The sequence below is a fragment of the Larus michahellis genome, chromosome 1, assembly GCF_964199755.1.
Source record: "Larus michahellis chromosome 1, bLarMic1.1, whole genome shotgun sequence".
Classification (NCBI taxonomy): Eukaryota; Metazoa; Chordata; class Aves; order Charadriiformes; family Laridae; genus Larus; species Larus michahellis.
In genome coordinates, this window is record NC_133896.1 from 161,652,300 (window position 1) to 161,678,410 (window position 26,111).

The following is a 26,111-nucleotide window of genomic DNA, read 5'->3' on the forward strand; positions in this document are numbered from 1 at the left end:
CTTTGGATCATATATTTTTAACTAATGAGTAAAGCACTTTCTGATTTGTAGCAATCTGTAGTTCTTGTGAACAGGCTTTTAAAAATGGATCATGTCTGTAAACCGTGGTTATAAGATCTAACTAACAAATATGCTCACTTGCTATGGCTTAAGGTTAGTTGGCTTTGGCCTTGGCCCATCAATCCAGCCTGTCCAGGTCCCTCTGTAGAGCCTTCCTACCCTCAAGCAGATCAACACTCCCACCTAACCTGGTGTCATCTGCAAACTTACGGATGGGTGCACTCAGTCACCTCATCCAGATCATTGATAAAGATATTAAAGAGAACAGGCCCTAATACATAGCTCTGTGGAGCACCACTCATAACCAGTTGCCAACTGGATTTAAGTCCATTCACCACTGCTTTCTGGGCCCCACCCTCTAGCCAGTTTTTAACCTAGCATAGATTACTCCTGTCCAAGCCATGGCAGACAGTTTCTCCAGGAGGATGCTGTGGGAAACTGTATCAAAGCCCTTACTAAAGTACAGGTAAACAACATCCACAGCCTTTCCCTCATCCACCAAGTGTGTCACCTTGTCATAGAAGGAGATCAGATTTGTCAAGCAGGACCTGCCTTCCATAAACCCATGCTGACTGGGCCTGATCATCTCGTTGTCCTGTACGTGACGTGTGATGGCACTCGAGATGATCTGTTCCATAACCTTCCCCAGCACTGATGTCGGACTGAGAGGCCTGTAGTTCTTTGAATCCTCCTTCTCGCCCTTCTAGTGGATGGGTGTCACATTTGCTAGACGCCAGTAAACTGGGATCTCCTGGGTTTGCCAGGACTCCTGGCAAATGATGGAAAGTGGCTTGGTGAGCACTTCTGCCAGCTCCCTCAGTACCCTCAGGTGGATCCCATCTGGCCCCCTAGACTTGTGGGTTTCTAAGAGATGTAGCAGGTCACTCACCACCTCCCTTTGGATTATAGGGCTTCATTCTGCTCCCCGCCCCTATCTACTAGCTCAGGGATCTGGGTACTCAGGGAACAACCAATTCTACTACTAAAAACTGAGGCAAAGAAGGCATTAAGTATCTCAGCCTTCTCCTCATCCTTTGTCACCCTGTTACCGCCCCCATCTAATAAAGGATGGAGATTATCCTTAGTCTTCCTTTTATTACTAATATATTTATAGAATTATTCTTATTGTTCTTAACATCCAAACCCAGCTTAAGTTCTAGTTGGGCTTTGTCCCTCCTAATTTTCTCCCTACATAGCCTCATAACATCTTTGTAGTCTTCCTGAGTTTCCTGCCTGTTCTTCCAAAGGCCATAAACTCTTTTTTTTCCCGAGTTGCAACCGTATCTCCCTGTTCAGCCAGGCCAGTCTTTTTCCCCAATGACTCGTTTTTCAGCACATGGGGATGGCCTGCTCCTGTGCCTTTAAGACTTCCTTCTTGAAAAATGTCCAACCTTCCTGGACTCCTTTGCCATCAGGACTGCCTCCCAAGGGACTCTGTCAAGCCGGCTCCTGAAAAGACCAAAGTCTGCCCTCCAGAAGTCCAAGGCGGCATCTGACCTATCTCTGCCAAACAGGATGACTAATTAGAAATTGGGAATAGTTATTCTGTTAAGTATTTACAATACCTGAGAAATACGGTCTTTATGAGAGAGGTTGATATCTCATGTTTAATTATCCAAGTGATTGAAATCTGCATTTGTAGAGGTCCCGGTGCACTAGTAGTCCCTGAACTCTACATTCCGGTATTATATTATATTGTTGATCAGTATCTCCTTGAAGAACTACAGGCTGTCAGTTTCTATCATGCTTAATATATTAGGAGAGCTTTTTAATTAATTTGTTAACATTGCCAGCAATATTTAGTGACTAAAAGAGATCAACAGAAGAGAATATGAAATACAGCTTCAGGTCCAAACATGTCTTCTATGCTAGGACTTAGAAACAGGCTTCCCTATCAACTCTGAATGTATTTCAAGAAATTTCAAAGTAAATTATGTTCTCAGGTTTGTCGCCCAAAAATGCAGAAGCCCAGTAGTCAATTGATTTACTAAGAAGTGTTGTATGTGCTTTACTGAAACAGACCTTCAAAATTGTTTTAAAAAAAGATCCCTTCATATTATATAATTCTTTCCCGTTGCACCAATCCCACCTTGTAGTTTAAGAGAAGAGTCACTAAAAGGGCACAGACCACTTACAAAATACTTTTGAAATATCTAATTTTTCCATTTTCCTGGAAAAGCAAAATAAACAGAACTTGTTTATACAATTCTGGTGTCAAGACTCAGGTTTTATATGAATGTGTAACTTATATAAAAATTATCTCATAATTTTTCTTTCCATGTTAATGAAACAAATAATTAGGCAAGTTTCTTTACTGAAATTGCCACCTAAAATCTTCATGAAGATTTTGTAACAACTCAATTTAAAGCTAAAACTTTACTTTCATAGTAGGTACCGGGTGTAAGGATTCACTTTCTTACAGAAAATCTTTCTTATAGAAAAAATCTTTCTTATAGAAAATCCAAAGATAATCTGCTTTAAAGTCTCACTTTTATGCAAACTACTTTGTCTTTGCAGAGAAGCTGCTAAGACATGTGATTTCTTAATTTGCTGAGCACCTAACATCTCTAAATTGGCTAACACCTAGTTAGTATCTTTTTAAAAATCAGGGTATTTATTTAAGGACAAGATTTTCCCAAAACAATGTAGGAATATAAAGCTCTTGATACTTAAGCAATTTTAATTCAAATCATTTAAACATTTCTGAGAACTCTATATTTTATGTTTTGTTTTTTTCCTAAGGACCATAGAGTAACCGTATTGCCTACTACTAAAAAACATGGCCTGTGTGACTGAAATGTTAGTAATTTTGTACGTCTAATCTTTGTACTGATCTTTTTTAGAACAGTAACACATTTTGAGGGGCTTGTGACAAGTTCTGTTATCAGAAATGCTTCAATGATCTCATTGTCAGTTAAAGAAAAAGACTGTTGAAAAGAAACTGTATGTCACATGATAGTTGGAAAAGACTCCATCAAAGTTATTGGTCAAATATTTTGTCACATAGAAATCCTTAGAAATCCCACAGAAATTTTTTATTATTCTCCTGTTTTTTCTTGACTTCATGTGTTTGTTCAAATACAATAAATACACTCTGAAATTTGTTGCTCCATTACTATAAAACCATCATTAATTAAGAACAGCAAATATCACCACTCTGAGATATGTATAGATCTAATTCAACTAATCCCCAAAAGTTTTGGCTACCTGAGAGTCTCTTACTCTAATTTTTTTCAGTTTTTAATTCTGTTCCCCTGGCTTCCTTTCTGTCATCCCACAACCTTTCACCTTTACCCAAAAAGGGATCTATTTGCATAAAATAATAAGGAAAAAAAAGTAACACTTTCCTATAAGCTCCGTCAAAAAAAATATTTTGTATATGAACTACATATACTGAGAATGCCCTTACAAGGCATCAGTGCACATCCCCTTGTACAAATGTATGTGCAGCAAGACTCCCTTGCCGTGTTCTATGTGCATACAGCAACAGCAAATTCCAGTCACTCCTCAGTCATGAGAATTTTGATTTTTAGAGGAATTTTATGATGTGAACAAGTAAAATAGTCATTATTAATATTCAGGCACCACATAATGTTGCAAAATACAGGGTCCATATAAAGCTCTTAGACCTAACTTTTCATTGCGTCTTTGTTTCAGTTGCAGATTGATTTTATTATACCACTTGACATCTTTGTGTCCTTGAGACTTATAGGACTTGTTGACTGACAAGACAAGCATAAAATCATTTATTTAGTTCCTCTTTCTTCCCCACATTTGGCTCCCCAAATTCCTCTCATTACTTCCTAATGCCTTAACAATAATTAATAGAGTCTGTGATTCGTGCCAGCTTTGGATCTGCCCAGAAGTTCCACATAGAAAATCTGTCACAGGTGCATTTTGATTCATTATGTTGTTATCCAATCACTAGGCTATTTATCATTCTTCCATCTAAAGTAGTCCATAGCATACAGCTCCTAGAAAAGATCTATCTTGAATCACTAGTGGGAACCATTGGGGAACACGTGGTAATTTTGCCCTACTCAGCCATACCCTGAGTGATTTAACACAACTTACAATGCTCCTATATGCTCCAAAACTGTATGGTCTAGTTCTATGAAAACGGCTCAATCCTTTTAGAATTATCTTAACATTGTGCTTTCAAATAGATTATTTCCACAGAAACATTTAAGGCACTGCGAGACAGACTGACATGATCTCTAGGAAACTGATTTAGTGACAAAGGCATGCTCACTTAAGGAAAAAGGGTGTAGAAATTATGTTGCTGGTGATCATTTTTCTTTCAGGACCATGGTTTTTTCCACTAGTCTTAATCAGAATACCTGGATAAAAAAGGAAACTGTTGTTATAGAAAACGCATATCTTCAGGGTTTTTTTGGACAAGCCGGTAAAGCCATTAGTAAGAATGGACACAGGGAGCAGTGTTGCAGAAGGACTGAATGACACAGCTCTTCCTGACTGTTCTAGGGCTTCTTCAATGGATAACAATGATTCTTCACCTCTTCCAAATATTCTTTATGCTGTTTACTTCTCATTCACCTTATCTTTACAAATGAATTGATCATACTTCTCAGTATTTATAGCACTCATCTGTGTTGAAGGCCAGTTTGTTTTTGTTTTGAAGCCAAGTTCTCAAAGGAAAATGTTGAGTAGAGTGAATAAGTTGGATTTTAAATACAAGAAAAATCAGATATAGCAACCTGGTCAATTCAAACTAAGCAGAAATTAGGAACAGAATTCAAATGCCTGACAATTCCATACAGAGATGATTGTATATATAAAAATTTATACATTCAAAATGTATACAGAGATCATTTGAATTAAATATATTGCCAGATTTGAGAATATACAGTATATTTAAATTGCACATAAAAATGTACGAGTAGCATATCAGTGAAAAACTGGAAAAGAAAACAGCTTATGTAGAAATCAACACCATAATGATACCATAATGATACCATGTCTGTCTGGATATCTAGCATATTCTAGCATCAAACTTTCTCACCAGTGTGCAGAGGTCTCACCTAAGTTGTTAGCAGTTTGTTCTGGACAGTATAGTGTCCAGACTGTGACAGTGAGAGACATCAACAGCTTTGAAAGGCTTGCTCTTTATGTAAAAATAACACAAGATACAATACACAGAGGAGGTGAAAGCTGAAAAATGAAACTAATAACTTTGAGAAGTCATAGTCATTTGGGATAGCTAGATGTGTGATTTTAAGGTTTAGGACACAAATAAATACAAACCCTGCATTAATTCTGACAGAAAGCACCAACGGCCATCTGTCTGGCATCATTAGTTGTAGTTTTCTTTAGTTACACAGACTTGAGGTTAATGTCATCTCCTTGTGGGTCCTTACAGCCATGATACCTGACTTGACTACTGATGCCAAGATGAACATGGAAATGCTGACTTTGGATCATATTTTCTCTGAAATTTCAACTCAGAAAACTTTAATTCTGCCTAACTACTTCTACAGAATAAAGGTCTGGCAGAAAATCTGTAGGAATCAGGAAGAAAAGGGTAGGAGAAAACAGAGAATAATTTAAAAACAGTTTTAAATATGAAGATCGTGAAGAATAATACAAATGTACACTATTAGTAAGGATCACATCAGAAACTCTCAGCTACTTCTTTTATTTTAATCAAATAGAACAAGAACCTAAATAACAAAAATGCTCAACAGGTAAAGCCTGAGAATAAGAAAAAAATTTAATAAAAGTGTAAAACATACTGTCTCACAGTACTTAAATTTCTATTTTAAGTACACTATTTCATAAGTCAATTAAGAAGATAAACTATGTCATATAAGTACTTTTAGATCTTCCATTGCAAAAGATTGCAAAAGAAAAAAGAAAAAAAGGATGTAACATTTTAAAATGATCATTCACTAGTATTTTGTAGGAATTATTTGACTTGTGAGTAAATTTTTAGGTGCAGTGCTATAAAGTTCACTGAACACAGTTCATAGTTAATTTCACTAGTCATATTAACAGCCTCGACTTGGCAGATATTATTCTGTCAAAATATTTTATCATAATTCTCATCAAGAGCAACACTTTATACTTCTATAGGATATCTCACTAAAAGGCATCAAAGAACATTACAAAACTATTTATGTTTCATCATCATAATGACAAGATGAAGATAGTATATATATATATATAAAAAATTTAGTAAGTGGGGAAATCAATTTCAAAAGTGGCATTACTTTTTCATTGGTCATACATACTACATGTAGGTAATATTAAAAACCAGTACCAAAGAAAGGCAAAGTCAATCTATATCTCTTGTCCTAACCAGTTGGATCAATTTTTCATGTCAATTTTGTCATTCAGAATAGACTCACTCGTCTCTCTTTGGGCTTTGGCAGAAAGTCAGATATTTTTTGAAATTCTGTGCATCTTGCCAGAAAGTATCTGAATGTTCCAGACAATTGTCAGATTTCATCTTTGTTTAAAATCAAATGCAGGTATTGCTCTTTGAAGTAGGCATACATCTAAGAAAACCCAAATTTTACTATATGTTACATTCCAATATAGTCTAAAGAAACTTGAAACTGCAATTACATCATGTTTAAAATACATATATATTTTCAGTTTTCACTGATTTATAAAGCATTACAATACACTGTGCTGAGTAAACAGAGGATCATTTTATTTTTATCCTTTCAAACTATTACAGTAGGTTATGGAATTTTCTATTTCCTATTTTTAAAAAGCAATAAGTGCATTATCAATATAAGGAAATAGCAAAAAAGTGTTCTTAATTTTAAGCATAAAACCCCATAAATGTTATGATTGCCATGGATGTGGAGATATTGATGTCTAATAACCATTATAGCTACACAATTTCAATACAGAAAAACAGGTGCTACTACAAATATATACGGTCCTCAATTCTTTGGATGATTTAGACCTTCTCCTTCAAATAGATATTAGAATTGGTAGGCTTTGTTCACTACCACAGTAAATGAACAGTGAGGCTGCTTCAGACATAATATTCCTAGTTCTTGCCAATCCCTTCTCCCTCTTTGTGGTTCCAGTAGAATTTTTTATTATTTTTTTTTTTCTGGTGCAAGATGTTCCTTAATTGGAAACTGTAGGATGTTTGGAAAATGTTTTGTGGAAATTACATTGTTTTCTGTTGTCTTTGAGTCTCTCCTGTGCATCATGAACAGCAGATCTTGGAGAAAGCTTGAAATCTATATAATGCATTATGTCCATATATACTTATTGGTCTATATAACACCAAATGATGGGTGAGTGCAAAAACTTTACTTTTCTACTCAAGGTCCTGATCTTCATGGTAGATCTCTGTTGACATAACACTGCCCTTTGGAGTTCACCTGGAAAGGGAGAACATCTCCCTTTTTAGTGAGATAACATACTCTCCTTATTCATTCAGCAGCTAGCGAGAAGTTCAACTCTTATTCTTTTTTCACATTGTCAAAGCTCTTTGAAACATGTGTTTCTTTGTCTCCACATTTTAGGAAATATTTAGCATATGAAATAATTGCATTTCTATTTCAAATTTTGTCCTTAAGTTGAAATATGGCAACCAGATTAATGCTGATTGGTAAGAGTGCAAGTAATTCGTCTCCTGCCTATGTTTGTACATAATTTCTATCTTGAACATAGACTAAACTGATTTTCAGTAAGGTCCTTCATTTTCAAAACTATCTTTGCATATACTCTGCTGTCCAGTCATCGTGCCCCACGAGATAGAATGACATTATCTGCCAAACTTTGAACTTGTACCTTCCCCTCAACTCCACAGCCTGAAACACAAGCAAAACTCAAGTTTTAGGTCATCTTGGAGGCACCATGCCCCACATATATAAACTAAGAGAAAAATCCCTGAACAAGTATACCTGTAAGCAGAACTGATGAATTTCCCTGCCACAAGAAGCCACCCCAGTACCCTGCAGAGCACCCTGCAAGCCATGTCTTTCTCAGACAAGCTGTGTTGGTTCCTTTCACAAGGAATTCCGTGTGCATTCAAAAGAAAACATGAATGCTTTTCAGTGCTTTGTTTGTTTTATGTCTTTGATCTCAGTACATTTGCAGAATCCAAATATATTACTCTGGTAAATATATTCTATAAATTATGTAGAATTACAATAAAGATAGTTTTTATATAAATATATAAAGTCCCATCCCAAAAATAATCTGAAATAATAAGTAAAGATATCAAAATTAATTATAAACTCTCATTGCACTTTTGATGTTCTTAATTTTACTGCTTTTTGGGGACCAAAAAGTACAGATCCTTGACCGTGTATTGAGTATATTTTAATATTTTTGTTTAATTGAGATCAGTCCTAAACAAGCAGGTTCATAATATCTGTACTTTTTTTTTCCTAATTTGTTTGCAGTTTCTCCCCTTAAGCCATCAACATCTTACTGAAATAAAGAAAGGTCTGAAATACTGAAAATTTTGCTTTGCTTAAATTCCACACCTTGGTGCACCAGAAGAGATAAACACTATAAGCATACCACTGCTGGGTTTAGGTGTAATTATACTTGGATATAAATGGGAATGGAAGAATATAATGGTGCCTGTGCTTGCCTTCATGTTACCATAGGGTTCTACATCTACTTAGTGACCTTGTTGTGCTATTGGCGACTTTTGACACATTCCTAGCTAAACAAACTTTAAAAAAAAATTAATGCACATTTCAAAACAGCAGGAGATAATTAGCAGCATTAATGAGGCTGCTCATTGGATTCCACGACAATATCTTTCACAGCAGGAGAATCAGACTATTTGTGTGTCAGGGACACTTACCCTTGACATTTTCTAATTACTTTTTGTAGGTTTTCTTAACTTACCTTAACTACCAGGAGACATTGACCTTGAAGCTGACCATGGTGGTCAGCGTATGCCATTAATTACAGGACAGCGAGGTTGCAAGACTATGTCAGACACAAAATGTCTTAGTACTGACACAGGATCAATGTTGATCTTTTAAAGAATTTAAATTGCTAGCTTGAGATCATAGAGTTATGCCATTAAAAATATATATTTTAATTAAACTCAGATTTATATCAATAGTCAAGAACAAATCTACAGCAAGGCTCTTTTTTTAAGCAAGTGCAACCATGCCACACAACCACTTCATGGTCTCTCTTCAAAGATTAAAAACATTAGGACTAAAAGCAAACTTAAGTGCTGTTTGAACATTTTTTATAGATCCTACAACATAGTCTAGAAATGAGCACGATTATTCTGGATTATTCACCCTTGACCTAACTCAGCTCCTTTCAGATTTGATAGTTTTAACCTTTACTTCAAAGGAAAATCAATTACGGTATCGCTGAATGCTTTTGAAAACTCGGTCTTCATTGACTGTCACTTTTCATAAGCATAACTGATTTATCTCAAATTAAAAAAATCAGTACCTTCAGGTAATGAAATAAGATAGTAAATTCAATTTAAAAAATCTCATATCCACATCTTCATTTGGCTTCTCATTCCTTGAAGGAAAAGTGGATGACATGTCAAGTACTAAGCAGAAGTTTTCTTCTGGTATCATGTACCTCCCCACCTTTTCTCTACTTTCTATGTGCAGTGCTATTAAATATTCCACATCTACCTCTTGGGTTTACAGACATTGTTATTGTCAATTATCAGCTCTTCCCTTTTTCATTTTCTTCTCATTGTCACTTTAGTAACTATTTCTGAAATGTCTGCAAACCATCATTGTTCCACTGTATTTCTCTGATACCAATGACCTGATGAGCACACTGTGAGATTTTGGGGGAGATATAATAGAGTCAATAATAAAATAGTACAAGTAATTATGAAGTATTTAAATAGTAATACTAAAATAATTTTTCTTCTTGTGTGCAATTCTCATTTTATCTGAGATTTTTGTAATTTGCAATTTTCCCCTAATAAACCAGTGGATTACTTCTCATTTTTCCATATTCTGTTCACATGTAATCAAAAATACCTGTGGCAGAAAAAGCCAGGAGGCACAGAAGGTTACATAACAGAATAGGGAGCACTGATTGTAAAATGCAATCTTTTAGTATCAAGTTAAAGTTATCGACAAGGGTTCTTTTTTGCCTTTGTGATACGCAAAATTAATTACCTTTTTCTGAAGATCAACATTCTAGAACCCAGAAATTTGTTCTTTTCAGGACTTTCCCTAGGCAATTACCAACCTCAAAAGACCCTGAAGTATACACAGTATGGAGAAAAGTTGCACATTGCTTGACAGAGGAACTACAATTGCTACTCTCAGTACTCTTATCAAAACACGTCACAGCTAATGTGTACCAATATAACAAGGTAGAAAAGTTCCTGCCGTCATATCTGCTTTGGGCAAGGGCTTGCTGATTAAAAGTTGCTAGTATCAGAATCTTTCTTAGATAAGAAGTTTTGGAAGCACAAACATTTAAAGAATAGGCACATCTGGCCCATTTTTTGGTGCGTATCTTTAACAAGTAGAGGTTCTTTCGTAAAGTGTCTCACTTGAAAATATTTCCCATGATTGTTTACCCTTGTCTTTTTTTCTGAATTATTGAAGTTACTTAAAAAAAATATCTGAAAGAATTTGATTGTCTCTGAGAGGGAAAACAGCAGTATGATATAAGGAAGGGTTTGGTAGCACCCACGCTTAGTGTTTCAAATAGATTTCATACCTTGCTGATTTAGTAAGAGCAATTCTACTGAGGAATAAGGAAAGATGAAATAACTGGTACCCACTATGGAATTGGTGCAATAAAGGAGAAGGTTACCTCTCAAGAGTCTTGTCCCATCCCCTTCCTTACTTATAAAAGCCTTACCACTCTTACCATGCACATATTTGAAAACTGCTGATTTAATTAACTTCTGGATTTCATCTGACACATGGCTGCAACATGCACTCTGCCTGTTAATAACAGCCTTGTGGAAAACATTCCTCTCCAATTCAGAAGGCACCTAACAGCAGGCAATTTACTTTCCAAAGTCATATTTCCCCTCCATGAGACACAGATGCCATATTGACAAATTTACATTCCATTGAATAGACGTTTGTTAAATTTCTCAGTTTCTCAGAATACAAACTGCTTCATGAAGAAGTCAAGACTCAGATTGCTCCCTAAAGGGCAGGGAAAGTTTATGTGGGGTTTTTTTTGTTGGTGTTTTGTTTCTTTCCCAATAACGCAATCTTGTCTCTAATAGCAAGTGAAAGGATTTCCAGGCTGATATTCAACACATACACTTTAGTATTTGATTTGGCTTCAACCCTTGCTTTTCACATTCTAAAGAGAAAAGTTTCTCTATTTCTCCATAAGCAACCATTATACTTTTCTTTTCCTGGAGTTCTTTTCAAAATATTTATCTGAGAATTTTATTAACATTTTTCTCATATCTTTCACTCTGTATAGTTTTTCTGGTTAGGTCAAAAAGAACTGGACCAATTTGCAAATCTTAATAGCCAGGGAGCAGTCAGACGAAGCTATGATTTTTAAGACCATCACATGTAGTTTAACATTCTCAGGTTATTTTCTGCAAATATGTGAAGGTAATGACAAAATGACAAAACCTAGTCCACTGATATGAAGGAGAACTTCAAAGTTGATTTCTATTGAATATAAATTTAGTCAGCATGAGTGAGGCAATGCCAAACTGGACCCCCATTAATATCCTTTCTCATATTAACGAGTAGTCTATAGTTAAGTTTCACTATTATCAAGAGAACTGCTTGGGCCATAGTATGAGGGGAAGTAAATTGGCCTTACCCGTATGTGAGTTAAAACACACGCACGTGTATGCCCCCATACAAACTCAAAGTGCTCCAAAGTCCACATTTAACCTTTGAAGACATCTAAGTTTGACCTCAGAAGTTCTCCTTGGGGACCTTCAAACACGCCTTTCTCTGTCTATTTACTGTAGTGGGAACTTAGCAATGACTCCAGAACTACTTTACCTGTAATTTTAAAGTATAGGTCCAAGTGCTGAAATTAGATATACCAGATCCTTCCCACACTTGTAAAAATGTTGACTCTTATCTTCTATATGTCTACAAACTGTTTGAATTCCTACAAATGTACCAAGGCAAATAGCCTTATTAACATGTTAAAAATAGAAAAGTAGAAGCAGGAAAAAAATTTCAGCAAGTAATGGCATTGTGCCTATATCTATACAAAACTTCAAAGCTGTAAGTTTGTCAGGTGCCGTTGTGAACTTCCAGTATGAAATTTAAAAACAAAAACTTTTTTAAAGACAGATCTACATACAGGGATATATATATTTTGTGGTGTATACAAATATATATGTACACACATGCGCACATACACTTATTCATTCCACAGGCTTTCAGTTTGCAAATATGGTTGAATAACTAAAAAATGGTGCTCTTCTTTCAGGAAGGCAATATATTCTCAGTTACTACAATGACAGCAGTAGGCACCGGTAAGTGTAGTCTAACTGGTATACCTGCCTGTTAAAGGTCAGTGCTTCAGTTGGTACAATATATTTAGTAAAACCAAAGTGAAAAAAAAAAAAAATTAAGGAAACTGATCCAAGTCTTCAGTTCCCTGAAGTGCTGCACAGCCCTATATGAAAGGCAAATTTTAACAGCTTTGACAAAAAGATAGTGATATTAATCATAATTCAAATGGTTGTAGTAACTGATGCTCTGATGAAAAGATAGCAGCTGGTGTAGTCCAGGAAAGACCCTAACTTTGACATTTCATTCACCTCTGCCTGGGCAAAGGTGGCTCAGCAATATACTATTTGTCTTCATCTGTCTTCCCAGCCCTGCAAGTTGACAGGGTAACAGCACAGTTGCTTGGCGCTCTGCAATCCTAACTGTCCTTTATCCACCTAATCACAGTTCAGTGTAGCATAAGGAAACTCATTTTACAGGTGTGCTGCAAATCTACGTCTTCCTGGTCACCAAATCCCGGGATTGCTTTACAAGCTGGATCTAATGATAGAGAGATGGTATCAGTCAGCTACTGATAGCTGACAGCCTTTGAAGCTGCACTTAAGTCAGATGTAAATCACACACAATGAAGGCACAGAACATTAAAGGCAGAAACTCCGTAAAACCAGTTGAGCTGATTAGTACTAAATTACGGATGTTCCATCTGCTAGGGTGGTAATATTTTTTTTCAAACTGCCTGACTGCAATGCTTCATTTCACAGAGAGCCCATGTTCAATGGGCCTATAGGGAACAGTTTATAGTGATTGACAATGGAAGGAGACGGTGACAAATACATAATTACTCTTTGAGAGTGTAATGTGTTCATTAAGAAAACTAGCAATTTGTCTGTGGTACAAAATATATACATAAAAATATATGTTCTCATATATGCACAGTCTTTTCAGACTTGTGAGGAGAATTAAAGAAAATTTCCTGGATCTTCACCAATAGGAAAAACAAAACATCTATAATAAATAGATATGTGCAGTGTATTCATTTAAGAAAAAGAAAAAACAAAACAAAACAAAACAGAACAAAACAAAAAACAACCCAAAACAAAAAAAAAACCCAGCCCCCACACCCCCTACCAGCAAAAAGGTATAGGCAATTTGTGCTTGTTCAAACATCTCACTTTGCTCATACTCTGCAGGAAAGATTATTTTTAGGAAAGAACTAGCAACAATGTTACTACTGGGACACCCTCAGACAATATCCCAGAGGTAATACTGAGCAGCACTTACAATGGGATAGGATTCTAATGAAATAAACCGTGGGAAGTAGAATTAGGAGCAGTGTTAAGCCACATTATGACATAAAAAGCCAATGGAATATGCTAATGCCTTACCATCTGGCAATCAGACTCCCTTCTCCTTATGTCTGTCTCCCACAAATACCATCATGATTTCTCCCACACTGCTCTTCACGATTAAGAATTCATTTTTTCTGTATAGTAAGTAACTCAACTTATCCTTAGAGTAGAGATATTTATAAGTAATTCAAATCCTCCCTCATTTTGACAAATACTTCTTCTAGAAGTAAGTTTTCTGCAAAGCCAGATTTTCTAGAAAAGTAGTGACTAAACGTATTCATGGAAAATGTTGAGAAAATTGAAAGGTGTTTCTGTCTGGAATCCCTGTGAAAGGGGAAGTTCAACATATTCTTTTATCAATATGTTTCGTTGTTGTTGTTGTTGTTGTTGCTGCCAGTTACCATTCTTAATGTAAATCACATCGCTTAGGTTTTCTTCTGCACTGATTTGGAAAAAAAAAGCCATCACAGAATAATGGTGAACATAGGAAAACAAATAAACATCAGATAGTAGTTTTACTCAGATGCAAACAGCGAAGGAATGTGAAGAACTAGCCTCCCTTAAATACTGTGTGAATGAAAATCCTGTAATTATGAAGAGAATGGATATTGCCAAACTGAACAGATATTTGGAATCCAGTCCAATAACCCAAAATATTTTCATTAATTATTCACCCAGATTTGGTCTGCAAAAGAGCATTACTCTCCAATACAGATTAATATTGTTATATCACATGGAAAAAGGGTGGTTTATTTAGATTTTATACTCAACAACAGTAACAAGACAATTGAGCTTGTACATTGCTACCAACAGAAAGTACAATTTCTGCATGGTTACTGATTTTGTCATTAACTAAAAGCAATTTTCTTTCGAACATAGAAGACTTCTAGCACCTAGTACAGTATACTGACAATGATTATATCTTAGGTATGCTATCACCTAACTAATAAGAATAATTTACTTAACTGCTGATAGATATTGACTGTTGACTGCTAGCTTATGTTTTATCAGTAGTAGAATGCATGCCCTTTGACATTGTGTTAACAATTTAAGGTTTCTGTAGCATTCTCCAAACCCATAAGGACATGTCTTGTCACTGTCTTCTTAGACTCATGAAGTATCACCTATGTCGGTTATTGTGAGGGGTTTTAGAAATGAATTAACCACAATATTATGTCATTTTCTGCTATGGCATAGTCATGGGAACAGAAAAGGCATGGAAGAAAATCTGAGGCTGAAACTAGGGAAAAGAGAAAGCAAGAGGAATCTCACACCCTTGTACACACAGGATAAAAAGTTACTACAATGAAAATAAATATCACAAGTTAAAAAAAAATAAAACAAGTACAAGTAAAAAAGTTCCTGAAAAGATACAGTTTATGTCTTACTCATGTGGGGTGCGACACCTTTGAAAACAAGAATGCTCCCACCCATACAACCACATAAAAAAAAAAAAATAAATCTCTGAAATGCACAGACATACATTGGAAACAAAATTATAACAGAGTTGAGCTGCAGTGTCCCGGATACTGGAGACACCTTCGAATTGTGGAATCAGCCTCAGATAGACCAACAAGATGCATTTAAAAATAGATGGGATGAAAACCTGAAATGTGGTAGATTTAGATTAAAAGGTTTCAGCTATTTACATATCTTGTTAAATGGCATAATGGTTGCATTAGGATTATACCTGGTGTTACTTCTTAGACACCTGGTAGTTGGAAATGTGCACTTTTGTACTGCTAGTCATTAATTAGATATCACTGTGATAGGTGCATTAAAAGTACCTCACTTAATTCTAACTCGTGTCCCATTTGTCTTTGCAGAATGGACTTCAAACAACTTAAAGACAAATGATGGCCTATCCACCACAGTATCCAGCTCCTTGGATACCAAGGAAATGTCCAAGGAAAAAATTTCTTTCAACAAAAAGTTACAATTTGTGCTTCAAGGAAATCTTATTTTATTTTATAGCTTCTTCAAATGTCCAGTACATGAGTAAGCCTTACAAGAAAGGAGCAAATAAGGAGCTGGCAGAAGGCTTATTTACATTTAGAATTAATAGGAAAACTGACAAGGAATGTGTGATTTAAAATTCTGTTCTAATGACTATTTCACCAATGCAACTGGCGATTCCATAAAAATGACAATGCTTAGATGTCATTAAAATTTTTGAACGTTTATAGATTATTTAAAATATTATAATATTGATATTATGTTTTCCTTAGATAATTTTAAGTTAAAAGAAATTTACTATAAAACAATATTGGTTTCTTTCCAAGCTGAAAGTACAGACAAGTATAACAAGCTTTCTAGTGTATTTCCTACATGACTTTTATAATGTAAGAGGGTAGTTTTATGGGCTTTTGATGTCTCATTTTTTATTACTATGCTGTTATTGAAATGATATACAAAATAAAGTCTGTCTTTTTGAAATAGTAAAATAATATTTTTTTTTTAAATGGTTGCAAAATTAAAGATATGGACTGCTTATTCGGCTGATATACTCAGCCACGACAGTCAGTGGATCTCGGTCTAGAACTATTGGAAAAGTCCTTAGACATAAATTTCCTTGTTATAATAAAAAGATCATGAAGAAAGAACTTTCACCTCTTATCGGGGTACCAGCATTGCAATTGGTAGACTTGCTTCTGATTTCCTGTGACTTCCATTTTCTTGCCTGTGGGTTTCTTAGCCTTTTCGAAAGGCAAAAGATATTACTCTAAGCTTAAGCAAAATGAGAGACCAGTGAAAAGGAAAAACAACTTATCTAAATTTCCCATTATTATTACAGTATGTGTATATCTTGAACACACACACAGCCACTTGACTGATATACATAGTTTTCACCACATTGTATAACAGGTGACACTTCAAAGTCAAATATGTACATACAAATATAAATAATATAACATTAGTTAAAAATAACCACTGTACTTCCCTGAGAAAATTTTAAGAAATCAGTCAGTTCCTAATGTTCATTTTGTCACACTGGTGCCCAAGAAAGAAAGACTTTAGTCCCTTTACTTTCTCTCTCTTTTCCTTTTAAAAAATTAGAGAACAGACTTCTTAAAATAATGTCTTAGCCTTTTCCATCATTTTTTCCTGAAGTTCCCACCCTACTTTAATTTTCCATGATACAAGACTGTTCGCCTTCATACATTTGCAAATTCCTTTGAAGAAAAAAATGTAAAAAACAATCTTGGGCACTTCTCACAGTCCTAAAACCCATCTTACAGAAACGTCTTTAACAATGAGGTGGAAACTGAAATATGTGTAATTTGCTTTATTACCACTGCTTTTGGCCCTAACCCTCCTAGGCTAACCTTATCCACTATAGACAAAAGCCAAAGAAGGATTAGCTTGTGAGCAATAACCCAGAAGCTAACCAAATTGAAAAGATAACAGTTTGTCTTATTAGCATTTTCAAACAGGGAAAAAAGAGAAAAAAGAGGGAGAATATCGTTGCTGATATTTTAATCTCAAAACTGCAAGCTAATAATATACTCCTTTGTTTGTAATGATACACATTCCCTTATTCCCACATGACCTTTTTGTAACAACACAAAAATGTCACCTTTTTATGCCAAAAAGGAGATTTTTACCAATTTTATTAAGAAGATAAAAATCAATATTTTTCCCATGAGTCCTCTCATCCTAATGGAAACTTCTAATACATGTAAGATGAATTGTGCTCTATAAGTACACTTTCCTTCTAAAGGCTGTGAAAGGAGTCTAAATGACTATTCAAATGAAGTGTCTACATAGCAGACATATAAAATTGGGTGACATAAAATCAAACCTCATGATCTTGGAAGTATTACAATTGAAAGTGTTTGATACCTAAGCAGAAACATATGCCAAGTGCAGCAGCAATCACAATATTGTACCTTGCAGTTAACTCAGAGATGTATGTATCAACTCCATAAAACATAAATGTGCCTATTTGTGGAGAAATTGAATAAATAAGCAACAGTTTTAGACACATTTTTACTGATTCAACAGGTCAGCTTTTTTTGTTTTGCTAAATGAAGGGAAAACTCTCTTCATATAGAATTCTGTAACTTACTTTCTTATGTTTCATAAAAATCAATGTGTTCCATAGAACAGCTCCCAAAACAACTATATTTAAATCTATCTTGTATGGTACTTTGTATATTGAAATGTGAAAATATTATTTTTTAAATTTTGTCTAATGCTGTATGCACTGTGTGCAACAGAACACAATTCATAACTAAACCCCAATAATTTAAAATCATCCTTGGGAAGCAGAAGGCAGAGACACTCGGTGCCTTCTTCATCTCAGTCAATACAGGTGTAAGACTTGCTACAGCAATCCCAGGTCCCTGAAACCAGTGGCAAAGTCTGGGGCAATGAAGGCTTATCCTCAGTGAAGGTTAGGGACGACTTAAACTAAATGAACACACACAAGTCCATGGGACCAGGTAGGGCACAGACACAAGTGCTGAGGGAGCTGGCTGATACCATTGCAAGGCCACTTTTGATCATCTTTGAAAGCTCTTGGTGGTCAAGGAGGTCCTTGAGGACTGGAAGGAAACAAATGCCACTCTATTTTCAGGAAGGGCAAGAAGGAGGATCCAGGGAACTACAGGCTAGTCAGTCTCACCTTGTGAAACTGATGAAACCACCAATCTAGACACAATTTCCAAACATATGGAGGTCAAGAAGGTGATTGGAAGTAGTCAAAATGGATTTATGAAGGGCAAATTATGCCTCAGTGACCTGATAGCCTTCCATGAGGAGACAACTGGCTCAATGGATAACGGGAGAGCAGTGGATGTTGCCTTGACTTTAGCAAGACTTTTGACACCGTCTCCCGTAACTTCCTTGTAAACAAGCAGATGAAGTGTGTGCTAGATAAGTAGACAATAAGGTTGATTAAAAAATGGGCTGAATTGCTGGACTCAAAGTGTTATCATCAGTGGTATGGAGTCAAACTGGAGGGCAGCCACAAGTGGTGTACCCCAGGGGTTGATATTTGTGCCAATAGCATTTAACATCCTTTTTGACCATCTTGACAATGGGGCAGAATGCACTTTCAGCAAGTCTGCAGACAATACAAAACCGGAGGAGTGGCTGATACACTAGGTGATTGTGCTACCATGCAGAGGGACCTCAAGAGGCTGGAGAAATGGGCTGACAGGAACATCACGAATTTCAACAAAGGTAAATGCAAAGTTATTCACCTGGGGAGGAATAACCCTATGCACCACTACCCACTTGGGGCCAGCTGGCTGGAAGGCAGTTTGGCAGAGAAGGACCTCATGATCCTGGTGGTCAATAAGCTGACCACGAGCTAGCAATATGCCTGCATGGCAAAGGCGACCAGCAGTATCCTGGGCTGCATTAGGAAAAGCTTCACCAGCAGGTCGAGAGAAGTGGTCTTTCCTTCTACTCAGTCCTGATGAGACATATCCGGAGTGCTGGGTCCAGGTCTGGGCTCCCCGGTGTAAATAGACTTAATGGAGCGAGTCCAGTGCAGGACTGTGAGGATGATGAAGGTGTTGGAACATCTGTGGCATGAGCTGAGGCTGAGAGAGCTGTGACTGTTCAGCCTAGAGAAGAGATGGCTCACGGGGTTCTTATCAATATGTATAAATATCTGATGGGGGAAACCAGACTCTTCTCAATGGTGTCCAGTGACAAAACAAGAGGCAGGAAATTCCACATAAACATAAGAAAAACTTTTTTTTTTTCTCTCTTTTTTTTTTTTTTTTTTTTTTCCTGTGACAGTGTTCGTACACAGGAACCTACCCAGGCAGGTTGTGGCATCTCTGTCCTTGGGGATATTGAAAAACCAATGGGTACAACTCTGATCCACTTGCTCTGGGTAACCCTGCTCTGAGTAGGAAGGTTGGACTAGACGATCTCCAGAGGTGCCTTCCAATTTCATTCATTCCGTGATTCTGTGATTCAGTTAACTTTATCTTTTAATGTACTTATGCAATATTCGTGACCACGTTGTGGTATCCAGAAGCTTTCTACTTATTTTATTGCATTCGGTTAGATATCTTATAAACTTTGTTATTTTATGAATTAATTATGAATACTCTAAACTGGAGGTCTCCTGTTTGCTTTTTGATTAATTAGTGAATTATGATACAACTCTATTCCTATTTAAATTAATATATAGGTCTTAAAGGCACAAATTCTTATACCCAGAAATGTAAAATTTTATGTATGCAAATAACTTAGAAATTAAAAATTTAAATTTGCTTTTCATGATGAGTTTTACAGATAAAATTCAATTGCTCAAGTATTTGAGACACAAGAAAATGTTTTTTTTCCATCTTCATGTCTGGTTTAATTTGAATGCAATGAACGAAGTCCTACTCTCAGGTACACAGGTGTAAATTATATTTCTAGTTTGTGTATAAATAATTTAATAATTTATACAACTAAATTTATAAATAATAAAATTCCATATGCATGTTAATAAAAGTAGAACTTGGCCAAGCGTTGGGGAGTAGGTAGTATGCGAACACCTTCTAAGTATACAAGTAAGCTATATACAGTAGAAGAAAATAAATTTTCCAGAAGTTAGTAACTTTGGTCAGCTTCAGTAACTTGAGGACAAGCTCTCCGGAATCCATATTTGGTATGTGAGTAAATAGGTAAAGCATAAATTACTTTGTTTCACCTAATAATAAGAGGACAGAAAGGCTTTCTGCAGTGATACTCATGTCTTTATTCTCATAATTAGAAAAAGTTGTACAATTAACATTTCTGCTAATTCTAATATTTCCCAATTTTATCTGAAACAGGAAATACAAAACCAATTACTCTCTAATTCAAAAACACTGTATTTTTTTACACCTGTATTTCATCACTGTGTTTACCTTTATCCTTCTGTCCACCTTAATCTTTCGTTCTCATTGGCTTTTCACCATGAAACTGTACAAATGTTCACACTCTCAGTGTCATTTGGGTGTTTCTTCCTCCACAGTCCTCCCAGCTGACATTTGTGAGGAGACTTGTGCATTAAACTGTGCTCAGTTAAACCCAAGTATGATTACAGTGAAAACTGAAATACTGCTGATTTCTTTTTCACTCTCTATTTCATTATTGTCTGGTTAATGGTAGATATTATGACTTGTATATAGTTTCAAATACTTACAAACTTCATTGGAGTGAACCTAAGGAGGGTTTTCCCATGTTTTTTTTTTCTGCTCTTCTCTGTTAGAAGTGATAGTCTGTTTTTTATTTGCCTATTTGCTTGCTTCCATTTGGCATAATTTTGTATTACTGTGATTCAGCATTACATTGATTCAATTACTGAACAAGATAGTTTCAGCATTGTCCATGGAGAAAAACACTATGGACTATTTCTCCTGTTGGATTTCAGCCTTGTCCTCTCCAAAATACATTGAACAACTGACTTCAGGCATCCACAGTGTGCTGTTTTACACATGACAGGAGCACTACAGACACATGCAAAAAAAAACCTGCATCAATTAATTTTTTATTTTTAGGAGATCTTTCAGATACATGTACTTTAACTCCTCTAAAATCTTTACTAATCTGGTTTGCACAATTTCTGCAGCCACCATTACTACCACTTCATGCAGAGAACTTCTGATTTCCCTTTAGATCATTTTCTAAGACCAAGTTTCCATGGAGCCAAACTTTGGTGAAACGCTTTGTGTAGATTGCAGGGAATGTTCTTCACATTTCCCTAAGTAAATACGCGGTCTCCCACACAGAGCCAGTAATATCCACTGCCATCATATTTATGGAAAAAAAAAAAGCCAAGAAACAGGGTGCATACAGCTTCACTCAAAACCAGCATATTTGCAGTCTTTCAGAAGATATAAGATGTCTGCAAAAGGGTCTTTCGCACCACTGTCTTTCCTGAAGTTCCCCTTGATTTTCTAGGGCTATGCAATTCACCTGCTTGGGTCTGTTGAATAAATAAAGCAATCTAGCATGATTTTTGTGGCTATAACAGGATTTCTTTTACTTGCTAATTAACCAGAAAAAAATTAGTAAGAGAGCGTTGAGTATGAATGTGTTTTCATGGGTTAGTTTCCAGAATTGGCACTGTTACTCTTTGGGAAAACATTCTATTGACGGGCAATGAAACAGTGACACTGCCACAGCAGGGAAGGGAGAGTCGAGGGACTGTTCTCAGTCTGGTTTGTTTGATTAAGCAGTAGCCAGTGACATGGTTTAACTGTATTTCCTGACTGTTTTTTCACTGCTATGATTGATTGACGGTGGCTAGAGTATGAGCAAAGGACCAAAGACATCAGCATTCGTTATGATTTGGGGGAGAGAAAGCCAAGATAAAACGTGGGCAAAATAAAAATGGCAAGTCACTTGTAGACATTAATCTACATTCAAACTAGACAATAGGGCAGACACTTCTCACGCCTTGGATACTCTCACCCCAGTGGGCATGCAATGAAAACAGACACATGAAGGGCAAAAGTTCCACGTTAGAATGGAGGACCTTTTCTGTGCAGACAGAAATATGGTTATGAGAAAAAGTAAAATCCTAGGCAGAGTACACTGAGATAAGCGTGGCTTGTGATACCATGAAATTGAATCAGTTTCAGATGTGGTAGACTGCCCCAGCACAGAGAATGATGAGGCACTCTATCAATCTGAAATACCTCCTGAATCTTGAGAGACTTTGCCAAAGTGGCTCAGGCTCTCCCCTGTCAACTCGTCTGGGGACAAATTTCACTGTCTTCTTTCCCTGAGTCTGTGAGATGAAATCTCTTAGAATAAGTCTTTGAGCCACAGACCTCTCGTAATCATTTCATCAGCATAGATACCCTAACAGGCCCATCCAGCCTCCCTTTTAGAGGCTTAACCTCAGCAGAACAGCTCAGGATTATTGACTCCCCTTTTCCTCCTTAAAGGTTTTAAAATCACCTTTTATCTTCACCACTTAAAGTTTGTCAGGGGCATTCTTGAGTTTACAGTCTTCACACTGTTTTTTGGAGGTGACTTAGCTGTACCTTTCTTTCCTTCCTTGCCTTTCTCCTAAATCTTTTGTGTTTAAGTTTTTTAGTCAGGCATAGTAATATCTAATCTATAAACTAAGATATGCATTTATGAAACAAATATTGCAAAATGTGCTGTAAAAATACACAATCGCTGTAGCCATATGCATGGATGGATTAGGATAATTTAGGTACCAGCAAGTCAAATGCAACTGTTGCTAACATAGGATTTATTGACATTTCACATGCTGTACAGGTGTTGAAAGACAATGTCGTAACTAAATCATCCAGTAGGTAAAATTTCAATTGATCCATATAAAAGATAATATAAAAGAAACAGGAAAAGCAGATGAGGATTAAAAAAATAGGAGCAAAAGTTTAGATAAAGGATCATTTTCAAATATGTATCATCACTGATGAAAGTATAGACTTTTTTCATTCACGGGGTGCGTGTCTTAACACTAAAATGAAAAAAAAAAAGCCCTCATAAGTTAAAAATTAGATGGGAAAACTGTTAGAACTGTAAGAGTAACTTTTGTGTTCCTCCTCTGAGCTTGATGTCAGTTAAAGGTTTCACTAGAAACCTTTTCTTCTTGCTCTTACTTCTTAAAATAAATTTAACTTGTACAACAAAATGCAAATAGTAAATCCAGTTACATATAAAGAACACATTCATCTACCAGTTTAACGGTTGCTTTCCCCAGGTTACTGAACTGAAATAAAATATTTATTTTAAATAAGTACTACATCGTATGCCCTCAACTTCACTGTTCAACTGTGTCAATTTACTTAAAAGAATGCAAGTATTATATTTAGAAAGGGTGAAAATAGGAACTGTAATAGAAATATCAACACTAAATGCATCTCATAAAAGAACGTAAGACATTTTTTGTGGCTTCATAAATTTATGGCATTTAAGGCCAGAGAAGTATTACATTGTCCCATCGTATCACAGGTTATTCCCCTTCATCTCATTAAATCTCTTTTGAGAACAATAGCTTGTCTTTGACTGAAGCATATCTTGTGTTTACCAAAAGCACCTCTTGCAGAAAAGCATTTCATCTTGATTTAAAGCCATTAAGAGGTGGAAAATCAACTACCTTCTTCAGTAGTTTGTTCAAGGAGGTAATATCTCTTGTTTTAAAGTGAATGTCTTCTTTTTTGTAACAGTAAAATATGTGGCTTCAGCACCAAAGTTCTCATTTTATTGTCTTCCCCTAAACTAATAAATAGTGTAACATCCATTCGTATTACTGTTTTTATCTTTAGAAAGTATTTACCTACTGCACAAAAGTCATCTTCTAATTTCACGGTGATAAATTAAGCCCATTAATCATGAGCATCAGTTTTGTAATTAAAAAGATAAAAAGAATCTATGTACCTCAGTAATGAAAAACACAAAAATATTGCATCTTATTGTATTATCCTGGCCTCACCTTAACCCAGATTATGTATCCAAAACACTCATCAGTCCATTTTACCACATCATCTCACTTAAGCGAATATCTGTTGCTAGTCTATCCTGACCCTTTTTCCAAGTCTCTGCCTTCCAGAGTACCGTTACCCCTTCTGCCATCGTGCATCCTTTTAGGACAGAAACACATTCTTTTACCTCTTTTGATTCCCTTCACTTCCATACAACTTTATACTTCTTGACCTCAAACCTGAAAAAGGAAGTGTAAAACTAAAACAGCAAAACCTGTTAGTATGGTGTACTGACCACACAGAAAACAGCAGGAATCTTGCCAACTTCAGACCAAAAAAGTTAAGCCATTTTATGTAAGAATAAAATATTATGTGTGCTTATCTGAAATATCTGTCCTAATCTCATTTCATTTTGACCTCTGGAAAATTCTGTCAGAATGACAGCAGATAAATCCTTCAAAATTCAAATAAGACATTTTCTTAAGCTATGGTATTGTCAGAAAATGCTAGTAAATTGTTTACGTTCAGAAATCACTGTAGCAAACTGAAAATGATACATATGAATTGAATGATTCATTTCAAAATCAGAGAAATACTGGGAAGCCACTGTTTGTTTTTTGATTGCAGTGTCTCTGTTGCCCTCTAAACATCTGTTCAGGGATATTAAGGTATACTTACAAGGTACGGAAGACCAAAAATTTATGAAAGAAGACTGAACAATTTAAATGAAACATTTTAAAGTGTATTTTGTATTTTATTTATTTTATTTTATTTTATTTTATTTTATTTTATTTTATTTTATTTTATTTTATTTTATTTTATTTTATTTTATTTTAACTTTCTTTATCTTTATTTTTTTTTATTTTTTTAAATCTTTTTAATCTTTTTTTTATCTTGTTTTTCTGTGCTTTGCCTGTTTGTGATCTAGTTTTGTTCCTCATGCCGCCACCTGCAGCTGAAACAAACATAGGGTTTAGTGATGAAAGATAAGGCTTCAGTTGGAATTCTACCTGAATTCAGTATCGTTGCTACAGAAAACACTGACAGAGATGTTTAGCCTTAGATACAGATGTCACAAGAACAGATTAATACTCTGAAAAATCACGTGATTCCTTGACCTGTTCTGCCATTACAAGGAAAAGCAGAGGAGCACATAACTTTATCAGAAATTAAACATGTACTGAGGCACGTTGCTAACTGTTGATGTACTATCCAAAACCAAATTGAAGTATATAAAACAAGACACAAAGTTTCCAACACAATAAAAAAGTAATTGAAAACTTTCTCCAGTTTAGCCTTATTTATTAGAACGTTATAATGACTGCCTGGTCAAAACAAACTTTTTAAGTAAAGCAATAGACAGTAAAGAAAAGCAATGTATGTACTTTTGTATGATAGTTAAATCAAAGGTCAATTCCTTTTATAACACTTTTTCAGTTTCTCCTTCAGGAATCTTCACAGAATTAGAAAATATCTGAAATTCTGTTACATAGGAGTGACTCAGTACAACTTATTTTTTATAAAATTACACATTAATATTACCTCCCATACTAATGAAAAATATCAGACTAAACCCATTTCCTTTGCCACAAAGCATTTTTTAAAAAATCTGAACAACTAGACTGGAAGTATTTCTGTGTATGAGATTGACTGATCTGAACATATTTTATGCATCTCTAAGTCACTATTTCTCAACATTTTCTAAAGGAACAGACACTTAATGTTTTTATAAAACACACACATATTTTTGTGCAAAATTACAACAGTGGTTTTCATTTACAACTGAACAAAAAATAAAGTGAATGTTAATTAATCATTTAATTTCCCTCATCCCTGTTTCTGTGCTTATTAGGATATACGTATGCTTAAAAATAAATATGTGCCTTCAGTTCTGATAGTCT